At 41.3% G+C, this 5,661-nt stretch overlaps 1 long non-coding RNA gene across 1 annotated transcript; it reads right to left on the bottom strand.

Annotated features, from left to right (window-relative positions):
* LOC106941513 (uncharacterized) lies at positions 1–2,431 on the bottom strand. The gene is made up of 3 exons (XR_001423386.1): positions 2,028–2,431; positions 1,147–1,314; positions 1–77 (listed from the first exon to the last, which is right to left on the bottom strand). It is a non-coding gene; the product is annotated as an uncharacterized LOC106941513 (long non-coding RNA).
* Positions 2,432–5,661: the final 3,230 nt, after the last annotated feature.

Raw genomic sequence — 5,661 nt, 5'->3', positions numbered from 1 at the left:
AATGAAAGTGGAAGCGGTGTAGAGCAGGAGAACACGACGACTAGCCTGAAGGTTCTCATCCACAGAGTCCACGATGGCTGCAGGAAGACAGGGAGCAAAGAGAAAGATGAGAAACCGTGAAGGGAATAGGATGCATATATAAACTATACCAAACCACCCCAGGAGTGACAAGTGAGATGGAAAACCAGATAAATGGACTCCAGTCGGCTGAGTGAGGACTTGAACAAGGTAGCTAAGGAGAAATGGCGCACTCTGAATGATCACCAAGGGATGTAACTGGACAATAAATTATCTTGCACTTGAGGTGCCCAAATCCAGTTCTTAAGAGCTGCTTTCTCCAAAACTGGTGAATTAAATTATTTGATGTTTAACAGGCCTTTAAAGAGTTGAGTGACTGAGGGTGTTCTGTTATTGAGCTGCAAATGTTATTTTTTCAAAGACTAATTTTGTCCATGCAGGACAAAAAAAATTGGGAAGTCTGCCCTCGTGTGTTCATGTTACGCATTGCAACTTATACTTTTATCTGGATGAAAACTTTATTAAACAGAAGTAGCAGACAAGCAACATGGTAATTGCGTCCTGTTGGACACTGCAGATATTTTTCGCTTCAGACTGCATTACAGGTATGTATTAAAGGAATAGTTTAGTATATTTGTTTCTGCTTAAGATGTAGCCCACTAATGCGTTATTTAACTGTGAAAGTTGTCCTTTTGTTATGCAAAGTACCCACGATTTGCGAGGTCGTCCAAGATGGCGTCTGTAGTGTAGGTTATAGACGTATTTAGGATGTTAATCAGTAGAAATTATGTTTAAAAGTGCATTTCATATTCATATTTTTGTTGTATTAATTATCTTGTTTTCAGTTTCACACTAATGAATGTCATTAAACCTGCTGACAACGATGTTCAGTCTTAAGACTTTTGTAAAATGCTCTTAAAGGGCATCTTTGTTTTGAGTTGATATTTTGGACATTATTTAACATGAGTAGCAAACTTTTTTTCTGTTTTTTGTTTAATTTTTTTCAAAATGACTTTTTGCCACTCTTCCATAAGGCCCAGACTTACAGCACAGTTTGCCTTCATACTGAGGTTTCACACCAGTGCTAAATTAGCTTAAGAAGCTAACTTTCCCATGTGGGAGACTTACCCTGCCCCGGCAGGCAGTCACGGCCCGCGATGAACAGTTTGTAGCCACAGGCCTGTTCCAACACTTCAGGCAACGTCTGCAGGGCGAACTTCTCCACTTCCTCACTGAAGCCAAAGGCACCAGGATTGGGGTATGCCACATAAGCATCATACAGCTTGCCATCAAGATCTAAAAATAAATTTGAATTAGTTGCATAAAAAGCTTGCATTCTCAAAACAGACAACAAAATTGTACCAAGTCAAATAACAATGGCTTCAGAAAATAATAATAAAAACATGAGCGCACAAAAGAAACTTACAGGGACCAGTTAAACTAAAATGAATGCTTTGAATTGAGGGAGGAAGCACAGAGAAAACATGAATGAGAGGAATAAGCACACTCCATTCAGAAAAAAACCCTTGGTGGGAATTAAACCGTGCACCTCCTTGTTACAGGGCAACAGTGCCACCTGCTGTTCCACTGTGCAACCCACAATAAAAACACAATCCATTTATTTATTTTACATAGTGATCATTATAATCGGGCATTAAGTTTTTTTTTATTATAAACTGGACAAAGTCAGAAAAAATTATTTTACCAGGAACTCAGTTTTGAGTACAATTTAGTCAAAATCATAGGCGGGTGACATTTTATCTGAAAGAGAGTGCTGTGCTGTGGTTTGTGTGCTTCCTCTGTAAAGATGTGCTGAAATGCGAGATAAAAATTTTGAGATTCTGTAGCTTTGGATTTTTGTGTTCTACTGTATCCTATAGCTGCCGTATTGTTTTTTCTTTGGTTTGTTTTCATGGAGAGGCTGCTAACTGGGTGTTTCCACTTTATTTCCAGTGATGGTGTAGTATCCACAGCACATTTTAATCTTCACCTCTGCTGTAAAGTGTTACCTTTATTTGTATAAAGGACTGGAAACGCTCTCCTGAAGCACAGCACAATGTCTATCCTGAAGATGTAGTAGACGGTGACGCTGATAACGAAGAGAACAGTCACTCCACCAAACACTAAACCGATGGGAAGGATGATGTTCGGATCTGTGGAAACAAGAAATCACATATCTGAGTAAAATCAATTTACATTGAGAATACTTTGTTTTTAGCTATGTAGTTAAACAGACATTGCTTATAAATTTGTTTTGTAAAAGTATTCCAATTACTGAATTGAAAAAATAGATTTTTTTTTTTCTCTGAAAAATGATCAAATCTGCTAAAAAATCTCAATGCTGCTGCTCAGGCTCTGACTAAAACCAGGAAGATAGATGCACATAAAGTTTATAAATCACTGAACGGTTTTGGCTCCACAATACATTAACCTGTTGGTCTCAGGTTGTCATTCACAATGACAGGGGTATCAAACTCCAGTCCTCAAGGGCCGCTGTCCTGCAGTGTTTAGATGTGCCACAGGTAAAAAACAGTGGAATGAAATGGCTTAATTACCTCCTCCCTGTGTAGATCGGTTCTCCTGAGCCTTGCTAATGACCTAATTATGCTTTTCAGGTGTGGTGCAGCAGAGGCACATCTAAAAGTTGCAGGACAGAGGCCCTTGAGGACTGGAGTTTGACACCTCCGTCACAAGAGGACCCAAATTTGGGTCCTCTCGTGACAGACAGGTTAAAGATCTGCTATTGTCATAGCAACCTTCCAGACCTCTCGGGTCTGCTGGTTCTGGTTCTGCTCTGCATCCCCAGAGCCAAACATGGAGAAGCAGCATTCAACTTCTATGCACCACAAATCTGGAACAAACGTACAAAAAAACTGCAGAACAGCCGAAACACTGAGCTCCTTTAAATCAAGACTAAAAACCCGCCTGTTTGTTGCTGCTTTTGTACCACAATTAATGAAACACTAACATGTGTAATGGTGGCACTTGGAAAAATGCAATGTTTCAGTTGTTGCATTTTGTGTTTTTATGATATGAAGCACTTTGAATTGCCTTGTTGCTGAAATTTGATTTTATATAGAAAAACCAAAGTTTGATTTTCATTACAAAGAGCACTGAGCTAAACTGTTTGTTTTCTACCTTTAGAAATGCTTGGAGTTGAATGAAGGTCATTCTGTCTATTAGTCTTAATTTCTTTATTTTCACTTTTGTGGGAATTTACATGCTTTGATTCAAACGTCACTGCTGAGTCACCAGTAAGGGACAAGTAATGTTATTCTATTCTAAGTCATCATTAAAAACTGTCATTTTCACACACGTGCTATAGGTTGTTGATCACATGACTATTTCAATCTGGAAAGACTCGGATGAAGAAAAAGGAACAATTAAAAGATTTAATGACAGCAATGAATAACAGTTCTTTGGCGCTCGGGCCCTGGCAGCTGACCTGAGCCGAGATTTGATGTGAACTTGATGAACATCCCGATAACCGATTAGGGATGCTCTCCCCTGGGGCCCGACACTGGTGGTGGAGGTCTGGAAAGAGTGCCATCCTGGAGAGCCGAAGGATGTGGGTGGAGAAGGGGAGGTGGTGGGTTGAACACAGATGGGAAGCGGCTGACGGCTTGGGTGTGGATCCTTTTATGCTGAACTTGATTGATGATTGGACACGCAAGGTGAGGTCCAGTGCTCCAGTGCTTAGGGATGCTCTCCCCCCAAAAAGGGGCTGAGGCCAGGGCCGAGGCCCGAAGAAAAGGGGGACCCAAAACTTGTGAGATGGCTTGAGGGTGCGGAGAGAAACATCACAGTACTGGTAGTCGCCAAATGAGTGCAGAAGTCTAGAAGGTGTTAAGAAAATATCTAAATTAGTTAACTTTGGAAAAAGTTTGGCTCCCTCTGGATCCCAGGTCCTCTCGGCGGGCCCCCTGTAGCCACAAGGAAAACAATGCGTGTTGACGTCACAGAATTACAGAGTTTAATCCAGTATAAGACAATGCACAGAAACTGCAGAACGGAGACATACATTCATTTACCTGACATAAATGGAAAGAAAGAAAGAAAAGCAAGACGTGCAAAGACATCTTTGGAGAGTTGCAAGAGCAAATCTAATCTGTTACTTCTGTGTAGAAAGTTTTATCTTCTTTTCTTTAATTTATTCAAATAAGGTGTATCTTTGCTCATCCAACCAGGAGCTATCTCTGACCCTCTCTCAAGCCAGAAACCCCTGCCATGTTTACGGCCTTTCACAGATGAGTGTGAAAAGCTGCAACTTTCACTGTATTGTTTTCCCACAGACAAAAGGCAGTTCAAACGATCCTAGCAAACCATCTGCTGTAACTACAAGTAAAATAAAGGTCAATAGGCCAGAATAAGTTACTGATTTAAAACCACAATTTAGGCCATTTGAATCAAGACATGCTCAGTTTTAAAATTAGCCTATTTTAAATTTATTTTCTTAAAGGTGAGAAGCTGGTAGGAGGAATCAAATTTGATTGCTAGAGGGGTTTTCATGATATCATGAAGCCCATTCAAAGAATGAAGGCATTCTAAGAGAAAGGCTGAAAAATACCAGGCAAGAGAGTGAAGGATAGTTTAAGGCACGGAGCCAGGCAGGAGATGGGATCAGTTTCGGGGGACACAATCGCCTGGAGACAGGCTGGAGGATAGGTGCCTGCTATATGGGAGCCCTGCTGAAAATATGAGCGAACAACTACTGAGACATGGGCCAACAATGAGAGGAAGGCTAGGACATGGGCCAGCCGTAGGGGCAGGCCATGCCGAAAAAAAACTCTGACGTAGAAATGAATGATTGAAGATTTAAAGACAAAATTAATAACGGTTCTTGGGAAATGAATGACAGTTCTTTGGCGCTTGAGCCCCAGCGGAAGATTTGAACTGTGATCTCGGGTGATCACCCCCGACTCTGATTAGGGATGCTCTCCCCCCCAAAAGGGGCTGAGGCCGGGGCCCTAAGGTGAGAGGAGGGAAAGGGCAACTGATCCGCCTGTACATGCTGCTGTAAACACCGTCTTATCTGAGCTCTTCATAAGAAACATGCAAAGGTAATAAAACGAAATAACACAGAGACATGAAGCAACATGGTTATATTTCTCTAAAAGCAGCAACTTTGAACCTGAACAGCTGAACCAGATCTCTGACACCAGAGCTGCGCTACGTCAAGCTATGAGGCTTGTTGAGCTTCGTCAGGCTTCGGAAGCTAAAAGCCCGAACCGTAACCTCCCCGTTAGTCTGTGACACTAACGACAATAAACACACATAATATACTTGAAAATTAGGTAAAAACATTGTCCGTTAGAATGTTTAGATACTTAAATAGCACATTTTACAAGAACAATGTCCGAGAATATTGCCTATTGCTTATTGCATAAGCTAAGGTTAATGTTAGCCACAAAGTTTAAGTAAAACTCACCTTCGTATCAGTGAATGTATAACGAGGCGTACATCTAAAACCTTTTTCCAGCTGACTTGTTGGGGCTTCGGATCGATGTACAAACCTTGGCCAAGCACTGGAAGCACCTAGTGTAAATGATATTTGTATGGGATCGGAAACAATGGAGCCGCTCCACCGTGAACGCGGAAGCTGAGGTGCAAAGAGTCCATAGTGGGACTCTGAACCTGTGAGTT

Source organism: Poecilia latipinna, unplaced genomic scaffold (genome assembly GCF_001443285.1).
Source record: "Poecilia latipinna isolate Pla-1442-1.1 unplaced genomic scaffold, P_latipinna-1.0 Scaffold3712, whole genome shotgun sequence".
NCBI classification, from domain to species: domain Eukaryota; kingdom Metazoa; phylum Chordata; class Actinopteri; order Cyprinodontiformes; family Poeciliidae; genus Poecilia; species Poecilia latipinna.
The sequence above is the reverse complement of the archived record's forward strand: the minus strand, read 5'-3'. Positions and strand labels throughout refer to the sequence as shown.